A 14,244-nucleotide genomic window follows, 5' to 3' on the forward strand; every position below is an offset into this window, starting at 1 on the left:
TTATCATCCACCAACCACCATAACATATCACAAAATTGGATGAAAAACCAAGATAACAACCCTACCTGGAAAATCCACGTAAGTTATGGGCAATTTAAAAAAATTTCAAGCAAATTCAGGATTTTAGGTGTATGCGCTGCGCCGCATACCTAGTGTGCCGTGTGCTCCCAGTGCGTCGCGCCCGTTCAAAATAACACTGGGCAAATTCTCCCAGTGCGCCGTGCGCTTCCAGTGCGCCATGCCTCCTGCCCAATGCGTCACAATTTTTACGGAAGACTTTTGGAGGCATTACCAGTGTCCAAATTAGGTGAAGGATAGCTTGTTGGAAAGGTATTTGAGTCTAATTTCCAACCCAGCTATATTTTTTCAATTTGGAGTTCATTTTCCCTGTCAAAAATCAAATCTCCCAAGTCTGGTCAAAATGTGCCAAATGAGGCTGCCTCAAGGAAGAGTGCTGTTGTAGTCAACTTGTGAATGCCTTCCTCAACTCCAAATTGAGTTCATGATAGCTCATTGGAAAGCTATTTGTATCTATCTATCATTTGACTCATCAATCAAGTCATTTGGCTAACCAGACTAGGATAAAACTTGATTTTACCAAGGTCACTTTAGAGGTGCATCAATTCTCCCTAGGCGATTGTATTTTTGACATTTCTATAAAACCATGACACTTGTGTAAAACGTGAAGGAGTTTTTTCTTCCTTCGCCCGTTATGAACAAAAACCTCTCTCCGTTTTCCCAAATTCATCTTTTATTTCTCAGAAACATCATTTGAGTGAAACCTATCCTGATGTGTGGAACAGGGGATTTGTCGAAATGAAGCGAAATGAAGGGGATAGGGAGCTTCTAAATTCTTGAGAAATTTTTTTAGAAGTAGGGAAGGATGTTAGGAAGTAGGGGAAAGTGGAATCTCAAAAATTGAGTGAGGGGAAGGGGTCCAAAAGGGAAAAACACAGGCCTAGCCTCGAAAATAGGGTTTGTAGCAAGAAACTAGGGTTTGTGCAAAAATGAGGAATTTTTGGGATCTCAGTGATGGGAAGTGTTTGATAAGGTACTTTAAGGATAGGGGAAGGTGTATTAACATCAGGATACAAGTTTTGCCGATGATATGACCATCTAAGAGAAATTGCCTTCAAAAACCGAGGAGAGGGAAATGACCTTACCTAGATGCAACTGAAGCATGAACAATGTGTAAAATGACCCATTAGACCCTGACGTGATGATGACAACCCTCTGAATGATGGTACACTCAGCTGAATTGTGACATGGACTGACATTTGGACAATTTTGAAAGGAGTAAAAGCAAACCCTAAACCTAATGCCTAGTGACCAAATTTTGCTTGAAGACTCATTGAAATGAAAAAATTTGACCTTGACACCTTAAAATCACTTTGTAAGAGCAGATTTGATCACTGGAGGAAGGCTGGAAAGACTGAAACTAACAAGGTCTATCTCCTATCGCCCGGAGGGTTGATAGGGAGATTGACTTACCGCCTCCGAGTGGAGAGGTTGATGATGAGATAGCTCGTAACCTAAAGGGCTTAACTGAGGGAATCCTAGACTACACAGGATTCGAGGAGATTCCCAGGCAGTACCAGCGACATACCGCGGGGGTGTCAAACAGGATGTACCGGCTGCTTAGACGTGTGGTTCGAGCAGTTGTCTGCTAGAGAGAGCATAATTCATAATATACTTCTAGGTTTCTTTTTCCGTAGATTTTGAGAGAAATGTGTCTCACGATGTAACTGAACACACACACACACACACACATATATTTTAGGTGCTATGATGTGCAACACATGATATATACCTATCTATATTTCACTGTATCTACTTATTGTGTCTAAATGCTTGCTTATGATTTTTATAAATTGCGCAAATGTCTATCTAATACATGGTTTTCTAATGCATTAGTTAATGCATTTAGTCTTGTAGGAATGTGTCGATATGTGATATAACAAAAATTCCTTTCGAGTAAGCAAACACGTAAATACAACCTTAAAATTTGAGGATTTCTGATGGAATAACACCTGTTAAGTTGAAGAACAACAAGTTGGGAGTCTAGATTCACAATAAATGCGTGAATATTGAGGACAATAGCCTCAGCCAGTGATTCGATGACGATGCTATATTTAGTGACATGTTTGTGGTACACCCTAGACAAACACCTTGAAGATCCACTAACTCACCGTGAGGATCGTAGATAACCCATGCCGCAGAGGAAAGATTCCGGGTACTGTGATAGGCACCATCAGCGAAACCGATATAAGGTGCGACAGACATCTGCATAAGAAGTAAAAAGGACACAATAAGCGGCAAACACTTACACACCAAGCCAAACATGTACAAAATGAAAAACACACTTATGTACACAACAATGCACGAAAGACTCATGCATAGTATTTCTTAAGATAAAGCCCATTCCGGGGCTTATCTAAAGGGTTACCTTCGTAATCAATTAGCTCATAAGCCCCTTTTTGCAACACTCATTTGACGATATAGGGCCCATGCCACATGGGTTCAAATTTGCCTGCCCCCAGCTTGTCATTAGCTTGATCATACAACAGGACTAAATCTCCCTCCGTGAAGGAACATGGGTTGACTGTCTGATCAAAGTGAGTTTTGACTCTCTTCTTTTGTGCTTCAATAACTAAAGAAGCAAGTCGATGAGTCTCGTCAAGCTGTTCTAGATAAAGAAGGCATTCTTCCACCGGAGTAGTATTCGGGAGCAATTCGACAACTAATTTGAGAGAAGGGATTTCACATTCAATCGAGAGGGTAGCTTCCAAACCATAAACAAGTTGAAATGGTGTGAATCTAGTCGCATCTTTAACCGAGGTACGGTAGGCCCATAGGGTGGAAAACAACATTAAATGCCAGTTGGACTTGTGCATTCCAATGGTACGCTGAAGCATAGTAACCAACACCTTGTTTATGACTTCGACTTGGCCATTGGCCTGAGGGTAATAAGGTGTCGAACTATCGTGACGCAAGCCTAACTAGGTTGTCAACTCAGTCATCATATAACCACGGAAATGGGAACCATGATCAATGACTATAGCCTGAGGGACTCTGAACCGGGTAATCACATGATGGCAGAGAAAGATGAAGGCAATCTATTTTCTGAGCGAGACGGGAGGGAAGGGGGGAAGAATCTGGATACCAAACAACTTGAACTTAAACAGGATATATATGTTCTATTTTCATATCCCGAGCACAACTACCTACCTGCTTACACAAACTACCCATTTGTTTATCCCAGCCGTAAGATCGTGCTACTGGTCATTTGGTTATATATGTAATTATGCTTTGATGCTCAGTGGGGAAGTAAGGAAGTGGTTAGTCTAGTATATGGGAAAAGATTGGGCATAAATTTTCAATTGAATAGGAATTGCACAACTGTCTTACTGTCATTAGACAATGTATGCATCGCTTCGGCCCATTTCGTAAATAATCGACGACAACGATGATATACCCATGCCCCCCCCGCTGAGTAAGGGTTACAGGTCATAAAATCAATGCCCCATTTAGCAAAAGGGCCTACGGTAGTGACATGATGAAAAATGGAAGGTGGTGCACGCATCTTCCACTGGTAAATTTGACACGCATGACAGGAATGGACAACGAGAATGCAATCCTTAAAAATGGAGGGCCAAAAGTAACCAGCATGAAGGATTTTTTGGGCAGTAGCATAACCAAACATATGACCGCCACATGCGCCAGAGTGGCAGTCATTCAAGACTCTTTCAGCTTCCTCAAAATTCAGACAACGACGGAGAACTGAATCAACACTGAGACGGTATAAAGTGTCTCCAACAATACGATAAGGCTGAGAATGGTGACGAATGCATCGCCGAGCATCCTTAAAAAAATCAGGACGGAAGGAAGACATCTGGAGGTAGACAATAATGTCACTATACTAGGGATCGAGGGTATTGATAAAGAAAAGCGTGTCTTCCAGAATGCGGTCCTCTATCTGAGAGGGAGTGGAAGTAGACAGTAATGAGCAAATCAACTTAGCGAAGACTAGTGACTTTTTAGACTTGGCAGTAGTAAAATCCAAATCAAACTATTGAAGGATAACAATCCATTTCGAGTACTTCCCCCCCAGCAATTGATGTGAAAAAATGTATGTCATCAAGTTGCAATCTGAAATCACGGTCGTCGTACGCAACAAAATATAATGACAAAAGTGTTGGACAGCTTGGACAGCTGCCAAGGCGAGCTTCTCGACATAAGCATAATGAGTCTCAGTGTCAAGAAGGTTGTGGCTAAGATAATAGATAATGTGCTCAGAACCATCGTCGTCGTCTTGAACCAAAACCATACCAATAGTACTATCAACAACAGCTAGATAAAGTCACGATGATAGTCGGGTGGACGCAACAAAGGAGCAGAAACAAGAAGTGTCTTGAGTTGCTCAAATGACCTTTGGGCGATGTCATCCCAAATAAATGGAGTGTCATGCTTAAGGAGACATGTGTAACCTTTAGCAATCTCAGCGTAGTTAGGGATAAAATGACGTAGGAAATTGGCCTTTCCCTGCAAACTCTGCAACTGATGCAAAGAAGCAGGAGGTGGGAGATTTAGTATAGCTTCAACCTTGAGGGGATCGAGATGAATGCCCTCTTTAGAAATGACAAACCCAAGGAGTCTGCCAGATTCGACGTAGAAGACACACTTATGCGGATTGAGACAAATACGGTAATGTCTACAGCGAAGAAAAATTTGGTGGAGGTGGTTCGGATGGTCAGATCATTTAGCTGAATGAGTCGGAAGATCATCCAAATATGGCTAAACAATGTGATGGATGTCATGAAAATCATAGGACATTTCTCGCTAGAAATTGGCATTGGCATTTTTTAGGCCGAAAGGGAGCTTTTTGTAAGCAAAAGTACCCCATGGGCAGATGAAGGCGGTTTTGTGTTGATCGGCAGGCGAAATATTGATCTAGTTGTAACCAGAAAAGCCATCCCTAAAAGAGAATATCTCACTCCTAGCAAAATCGTTGAAAAGATGGTCAATAAAGGGAGTAGGATAGTTATCTTTTGGACATGCACGATTGATGTCATGATAATCAACGCAAACCCTAATAGGGCCCTTCTTTTTGGTCACAGGGATAATGTTAGATACCCAGTCTATCAGTGGGATAGGATAAATAAACCCTGCCTTGATAATTTTTTCAACTTCTCCTTTGATGGCTGCGGCTTTTCTCGAGTGCACGAGGCGTAAATGTTGTCGAACTGGCTTTGCACCAAGGTACATAGGTATCTCGTGTACCACAATACTTAGATCAATACCGGACATTTCTTCATATGACCAGGCGAACACATCACAAAACTCGTGGAAAAGGTCGGTGTAAAGCTGGATCTCCTCTGGAGAACAAGTAACTCCAATGTGAATATTTTCAACAATCCCTGGTTTAACAAAGATGTTGATGGGCATGGTTTGCGTAATATTCCCCATATTTCCCTCAGAAAAAACCTCATGAATCAGGATAGGCGTCTGAAGCGGATGAGAAGGAATTCATGAAGCAAACCTACCTAGACAGGCAGTCATGGCCCAATGGCTTGGGAGAAACGAGGAACGATGGTGATGATCGAACCAAGGAGGATCCTCAAAAGACATAGTCTCAAGAATTGCTTCATCAGAAGGAAATGTCTCTTGTAATGGATTTAAAGAAAAAATGTCACCAAGAAAAGGGGATTGCACATAGGTGTCGAGAGATCTGCTCGAAGGAGCAGAGTCACAAGATGAAACTGAAGCTGAAATGATTTCAACATAATTGAGCTCGGCAGGGCTCAACGGCATAACCTCACCCTGATCAATGAGGGGAATCACCCAAGGATCAGGATTGATAGAAATCATATTAACAGAGGCGACATCTGGAGGTGGGAGTGAAAAAACAGCCATAAGGGTAGGATCTTTAAAGAGTCCAGTACCCACACTCTCATAGGGAATACTGGTATGCTCCACAAACAGAACATTGTCATCTGAGGAAGAGGAAGTGAAGAAAGACAACTGATCAACCGTGACAATTTTCCCATGACGAGGAAGATGAAGTACATGAAATAACGATGAAGCCACGGCACGCATAGCGTACGTCCAACTTCGCCCTAACAAAAGGTTGTAAATCAAATTAGTGTCAACAACTTCGACTTCGACCTCAACTGTCTTCCCTTCTAGGGTGATAGGCAAGCGTAGGAGAATACCAAATGGACGAGAATCTCTTCCATCAAAGGCTTCTAAAGTATTAGGATATTAACTCAAAGACGGGGAGCCGATGGCCTTCCAACAAGCAATAGACATGATGCAAGTGGAGGCGCCCTCATCAATAACAGTACGATGAATATTGTTTGAGTTAATGATGACTTGAACGAGAAAATAAATTTAATGAGGCAATCGTGGCACATGGTTTTCAAGATCAAATGTAATTAATTCCGAATCGTCCGGGTCAATGCCACCAATGGCTGATAGCAGAGACTTATGTTGGGGGGGGCAACTCTGGAGAACTTCCAAAGTAGACATAGCTGAAGGAGCTTGGGCTAAGTATTCAATAATACTACAGTGCTAGGCGACACGAGCATTGGGGTTATAGGAAGATTTCTAGAGAACTCCCTTAGTGGGAGGTCGAATGACAGACTCAGTGCTGGGCCATTCAATATGAAGAGGGCTAGAATTAGACGAAGGAATGTTTGAAGGGACTTCAGGTTCCTTACCAACAGATGGAGGATATTCTTTCGCTCGAGTACTCACATGAATAGGGATAGTCCCAGCCATAAAAACTTGGGAGCCAAAAGTGGAAGATGACTGAGGTTGATTGACTACCATTTGAGTTTGTTGGGAGGGAAAAAGCTCTTTAAGTACAACAGGAGTTCCTGGAGTCCCCTTAAGCAAATGATTAACTTCATACCATCTAGGATAGTCTTTAGTGTAGTGATCCTTGTCACAAATAAGACAAGGATACTTAGGTTTGTGTTTAGAACCATCATCGACAGGAGGCTTAGGAGGATCTTGCTTCGGTGGATCGGCCTTATTTTTACCTTTCCCCTTCTTCTTACCTTTCGAAGTTTTATCTGCCGTGGTGGACTGAACGACATTGACTTCGAAGGTTTTGCCAGTATTAGATGTGGACTGAGAAGCATTTTCACTAGGAGCGATAGGTTTTTGCTTCGCAAGAGTCATGGAAGACTTTTGGGAAGATGAAGCAACGGAACCAATAACATCGTCGACGGAAGGCATTGACAGAGCTTTAGAAGTTCTAGGTCGCAGAGCATTAGGCAAGACATCATAAAGCGTGCCAGATTGGGAATAAACCAAATCAAGATACTAAGCACGCACGATAGCTTGCTCTTCAGTAACACATGCCCCCATAGAAATATCTCGGGCTATCAGACCGAAAAAAGAGGTAGTAAACTAGTCAGTTAGAAGTTGATTAGGGATCTAGAACTTAATCAAATGGTGTTGCCTTCTCCATTCATGAATATGATCGAAGATGTGAATAGCCGTGTCCTATTTCAGAGAAGTAAGGAGATATGTTCCTGTTTCATAACGAATCGGTAACTGAAAATGGGTAAGAAAAGCCATCACAAGCGAATTGAAGTCTTGGAAAGTTCCACGGGTAAGCTCAATATACCATTTCGCAACGGAACTAGTAAGAGTCCTTTGAAAAAGACAGAGGCAGATAGAATCATCAAGCCATGAGTTAGATGAGCACCAGAGGTGATAAGTCATAACATGCACTTGGGGATCCTCTCCAGATTTACCGTCGAATTTAGGGCAATCACTAGGAATTTTGGTCGGAACTGGTGGCCAATACGGATTATGAAGGATAGGGTCGTTCATCAGCTTGGACACATCGGGTAGTTCCAAAGTTGCAAGAAAAGGTAATTGAGGGTTAAAGGACATCATAGGCCTCTAATAAGGGCCAGCATTAGGGTTCCAACCAGAGCCTTGTTGCCCCCACAGATTTTTTCCATAAGGGTTATAGTTGGGCGGGTTAATGTCATAACCTGGTTGTTGTCTCGGATTTTGACTGCCAGTAAACCATTGGTTACTAGCTTGACCAACAAGGGAAGCATATGGTTGCTGAAAATTTTGATAAGGATTGACCTGTGGTTGCTGATAATTTTGATACAGAGCACCCTGAGGTTGCCCTTGGGGTTGCTGAGGTACTTGGAGATCGTATTGCGGCTGAGGTCCAAACTGTGCCTGAGGCCCAGGTTGCATTTGATAAATAGGTTGGGCTTGAAATCCAACTTGAGTTTGGAGACTAGGTTGAGCTTGGAGTCCAGCCTGAGTCTAGAAACTGGGTGGGGCTTGAGAACCAGCTAGCGTCTAAACGCCTGGTTGACTAAGAGGTGGATTGATTTGACTAGATTGATGTCCTTGTTGGAACTGGGGCTGACCCAACTGGCCAGAAGGTTGGCCTTGTTGGAACTGAGGTTGACCTACTTGTCCAGAAGGTTGAGGTTGACCTTGCTGAGGCTGTCCCACTTGACCAGAGGGTTGACCTTGCTAGGCAACAGGTTGGCCTTGCTGAAACTGAGGCTGAACTAGCTGACCAGAAGGTTGACCTTGCTGGGCAATAGGTTGGCGTGGACGGAATTGAGGTTTACCTAGTTGAACAGAAGGTTGCCCTAAATAGACAAAAGAGGCACCTATGGAGGCTGAAGGTTGTCCCTGAAAGGGTTGTCCTTGTAGGACGGAAGGTTTCCCTTGCCAACCTGAAGGCTTCCCTTGTAAAGGTTGTCCATGATAGGTAGTATGATTCCAAGCAATCGAAAGCAGAACGTAATTCTCAACTGGGATTCCTGGAGGAAGTGACCCAGTGTGATAAATATGAGCTCCATGGTGATCATAGTAATGCGGAGGGTTATGCAGAATGGATAGCGACTGAGAACACAAAGGATTATGGGTCGGATTTTTGAGAGCATACATGTATTTCTCATATGACAATCCCGCCAGAATGGAACTCGAAGGGATTGATACACTACCTGTAGGTTGACCGACTCCAGAAACCAAAGGTGAAGGACCATCACCAGGGAGTCCGAACGATATCCTAGTAACAATAGTAATTACTGATGATGTAGTGACCACACTAACAGAAGGAGCAGTGGATGCCACACACATGGTGGGCATTGATGGAACATATGTGACGAACGTAACCTGCGTGTGAGGTATAGAAGCCAGGGCCGACTGAGCAGACATAAAAGGTCCAGAAGATGGAACGATAGTACGAGACCACATAGAGGTATGATGCAAAGAAGTAGAACAAAGTATGTAAGCTAGAGCATGATAACAAAGTGGCAACGACACATTTGGGGCAATGTGGAAAGGAAAAGCTTCCGGGGGAAACTGATGTTCTCCGATTGAGCCAAGGCTTTCTTGACTACTAATAGGACTTGACTCGTCCATGTCAGAAGTGGCTATCGGAATCGAAGCACCAAGAGGAGTAGACGGGAGATCCGCATCTAAAAAGTCCCAAAAATTGGGATGCGTCCAATCAAAAGGATCCTCACATGGAGCTCGAGAATCAAGAGGTTGAACACTTGGGACAATGGGAAGAGTACTAGTAACAGATGATACCTCAGAAGAGACAGGAGAAGGTGGCTCTCCATCACTTGGCAGGGACTATAGAGTCGGTGAGTCCACCAGGATGGCCTAGCTCAAAAGGTCTAGGAGAAAAGATATAATCAATAAGGCTGCAAAAAATATGTCAAGATGTGATCACAATGCAACCAAGATTAATAGGTAAAATTTTATCGTGACAAATAAATTTTATGACGCTGGAACGAAACATTGTCTTTTCATGTTTAAAGAGTCGAGAAAAGGGGCTAAATATGACTCTAGTCACCTTTGAAGTTTAATGAGCCTGAAAGGACAAGTGCTCAGATGATCCTTTTACTTTTAAAGAGTCAAAAAGGAACGAAAGTGACCGGTCTGGAATTCTAGGCAAGAGGTTTACCAGACAAATCGTAAAACTGCATATACACCTTGGTAATAAAATGAAAGAGAAATGACTAAGGACTTTCCGTATAGCAATCAATCTTCCTGAATGCTGTGTTTAGTGCTTTACGACTCGTAAGGTGGTATACTTGCCTTCCTATGAATAATAGGGATAACCTAGTGGGGTCTCCCAATATATACACGACGGTACGGGGAGCATAAATCCGTACTAGCATCTATTGCATCACAAAAGGAGGAATCACCCAACCTTAGTGAGAACAATAGGAACTAGGTTTAATGATGCCAGAACACATCTCTAGCCTAGACCTCTAGATATGTGAGCGTTAGGTTCCAATGCATTTTTAAGTCCATTCAATAGATTTTCACAGTTAATCTTGAATTAAGTCTCGATTTCAAGTTCCTATCGAATGTATCTTTAACTCTCCTAGAATGCAACTAGATGAGAAAAAATCCATTCCTTTCGATGAACGACTACCTAAATGAGGGTAAGGAGTTCATTTCCAAGCAAACGAAGACAATAACAAACAAATGCAAGAACAATAGTGCAAGCAAGTAATCCAATCAATAGGAAACAAAATGCGTCGATTTCCGCTTATCTTGCAACTACTATGAAGAAAAATGAAATATTTGAATTTCGCTTTTCAATTCCTAATCATAAAGAATCTACTAATGCAAACATGCTTTCATTTTCATATACTATATGAGTGCAATTGTTTTTGATTTTTGGAATAAATAACAAACAAGCTAATGCACAGCCTGACTGATCAAAAGGCAAATGTAATCTATGCTTCAATAGTGAATGGAAATCAAATCAACACAACAAGATAGTTTGATGACCAATCACTACGGATCAACTAGGAAGATGGGCAAGTAGCAAGAGAACAACTTCAAATAAGTCAACAAGACTGTTGTGGATGTAGTTTAGAAACTTGAAAGGACAAGCAACCCAAAACCAACGAATTATTGATAGAACCCTAAAAGACCTAGGTCACACAGTCCAAAAAGCCAAATTTCATACAAATGGAACCAAGAAGGACATGCCTCAGTAAAAACAATCAAAACAAGCTTAAAAAGGTGAAATAAGTAGCAAAGGACAAGCTGCACTGGTTTATTCAGGAGGTAGGGCTGTAAAAATTAACCCTACAGGAATCGTCGCAGGCGCAACACTGACAACATGAGACGATCGCTAATCGTCGCAAGCACAACACGGTCAACTGAGTGACGTCGTTGCAAGGGTACACCTGTTCTCATTGATGGTATGATTCTAGGAATCATCACAGCTGTATGATGGGATATCCATGATGTACAACAAGGGTAAAAAGAAAAGAAGTTATTCGTCGCAGTTGTTAGGAATTAAAAAATGACGATCTCAATAAAGAGGGAAGACAAGGCAAAAATAGCGGAAAGACACCAGGCTTATCACTCAGATAGTGAGGTGGACTACCACATCTAATCAAATGATCCAAATCACCGATGGTTCAGTACCAAAACAAAGAGATACTATGTAATTCAATCGAAAACAACAAGAGAAAAATCAACAGATAACACACAAATCATTCCCCAGTATGGTCGCCCACTTGTGATGCAGGCATGTTCCCTCTGCGGATAAAGACAACCCCTCTAGCCCTAGAGTGGGTCTAGTCACAACAAGACAAAGATAATAGCTAATTCCTTAAATAGTTATCGTTAAATAGGCTTACCTTATATCGGCGTTTGATGAAGTCTTCGTCACGTTGCTTCAGCTATCACTTTCGTCTCCTTAATGAATGATTCTCCTAAAACAACATATGAAAACGAAAAAACACGTAAAAGAGTACAACAACAAACTATCTACTTATAGAGTCAAGGAACCATAAGCTATCAACATACATTTCATACAAGATATATGAAATAACTATTGATTGTATTAATATAAACAACAGTAAATCTTACAACCACACCTTGACGTTGCAAGCTCCTTGAAGGGTCCAATCAGTATGTCTCCATAAGCATTCACTCTCAAAGGTCTCCCAGAAAGACTGATGACTCTCTCTCACCCAAAAGCACAAGTATGAAACTAAGGCAATCACAACAAGGCTTCCTTCTTACAAAAGCATTTCACACTATCAATCCACAACATGAAAGGCTATTTTCATACCTCACAAGCTATTGCTAGGCTATCAGCAATCCAAACTGTAAGCTATCAATCCAACAAACCAAGAACTAGCTAACTAGCTGGTCATAGCATATATAGGATGCTTTTATAAGAGGAGGGGCTTCCACAAATGAGGCGAGAGGAAGTTTATCTTCATGGGAGGTTACTCAAAAGGCGGAACCACCATCTCAAATGAGGAGAGGCAAACTTCTTTGACCCAACAACCAGCTCCAGAACCACCCAGAAGTATTCTATTTGAACTAATTCGCCATATCTGGGTTGTCGTGGGTCAAACATTGAGACTCAGAGACACCATCACGAGGCGTTAGTTCATTCTGGGCTATTATTGCAGGTAGGATACTGATGACTTGCGATGATTTTGAAACATGGGTAAAAAGTGGTCAACTTCAAGATTAATGAGCTTAGGCAATCTTCTTGAGTAATATGGAAGATTTGGACATGTATTTTGGTATATGACAAAGAGCAGATGTCATTCAAGGATCGACTCTATCTAGGACCAGGGGACGTGGGGTTGGTGACAAAATACTATGTAACAGTGTCTGATGCCACCATTGGCATGGTTCTAGTTTAGGAAGACGAATTGAATGAGGAGCATTTGATACATTACTTAAGTCATAATTTGACCAAAATTGAAGCAAAATATGCACGTGGATAAATTGGCCTTAGCAGCTATTCAAGATGTCCAATGTTTCCATCACTACATTCTATTGCGCAAAACTATTGTGATTTCTGATTGCAACCCCATGGTTTACATTCTTACTAGACAATTTCTAGGGGGAAGGTATTCCAAATGGATAGTCATCCTATAGGAATTCGATTTGGAATTCATTAAATCCAAATCTAAGAAATCATTGGTATTTTCTGAATTATTGTGTGATTTTCCCCGTGCTGAAACAAAAAATGTGGCAGAGGATTCTCTTCCAGATGAATCTCTCTTTCTAATTATTACTTTAGATCCCTGGTATGGATATATCATCATTTAACTGTAGACCCAGACATTTCGTCCAGAATTGTGTTGAATTGATCATCACCATATTTGGTATCAATCCCAACAATACAATATTGTTGGTGATACACTTTATTGTTGTGGTTTCAATTCTATTTGGCGATGATGTTTAACTCACGGAGAAGCTGAAAAGGCATTAAATGACATATCATCATATACCTTCAGACCCAAACATTTCAACTAGAACTGTGTCGAATTGATCGTCGCCATATCTAGTATCAATCGCAGCAATACAATATTATTGGTGATACAATTTATCATCGTGGTGCCGATTCTATTTTTCGACGATGTTTAACTCACGAAGAAGTCGAAAAGGAATTAAATGACTGCCATTCTGAAGCTTGTGGTGGTCATATGTCAGATTTTTCCATTTCTCAAAAGATCCCACGTGTAGGATATTTCTAGCCTTCTAGGTTCAAAGACTATATAACCGTGGTCCATGGCATAATTATCAAATCTATGATCGAAAAATGTGTGCACAACCAACTCCTCTTCAACCAATCATCGATGTTGATCCTTTTGTTAAATTAGGCATTGAATTTCTTACATGTAACCCTCACTCGGCCGGGGGGCATGGGTACATTATCCTTATGGTATATTATTTTACAAAATGGGCCAAGACAATGCCTACATACAAGGATGATGATGAAACAACATCCATTTTCATGTTCAATCATGTAGTTTCTTAGTTCAGAGGTCCAAAAACCATCACCACAGACCATGGTAGCCATTTTCGAAACTTTATGATGACCGATCTTACCACGAAGCTAGGCCTGCATCATGATAGTTCTACCCCATATTACCCATAGGAAAATGGCCAAGTGGAAGCCATTAACAAGGTTTTAACCACCATGATTAAATGGATTATTGAGACTCATAAACGAGATTGGCATCTAATGATTTATCCAGCCTTGTGGGCATACCGTACCACAACAAAAAATTCAACTAGTTTTACTCCTTTCTAGCTCGTCTACGACATGGAAGCAGTTCTACCAATTGAATGCGAGATACCATCTTTGAAACTAGAAATTGAATTATTACCAACCGCTTCTGCTAATAAGAACATTTCTTGTACTTAGCATGTCTTGATGAGACTCGATGTGATGTTGTGTTA

This window comes from Pinus tabuliformis, chromosome 8 (genome assembly GCF_031772625.1).
Source record: "Pinus tabuliformis cultivar Carrire ecotype Pingquan chromosome 8, CPIR1, whole genome shotgun sequence".
NCBI lineage: Eukaryota > Viridiplantae > Streptophyta > Pinopsida > Pinales > Pinaceae > Pinus > Pinus tabuliformis.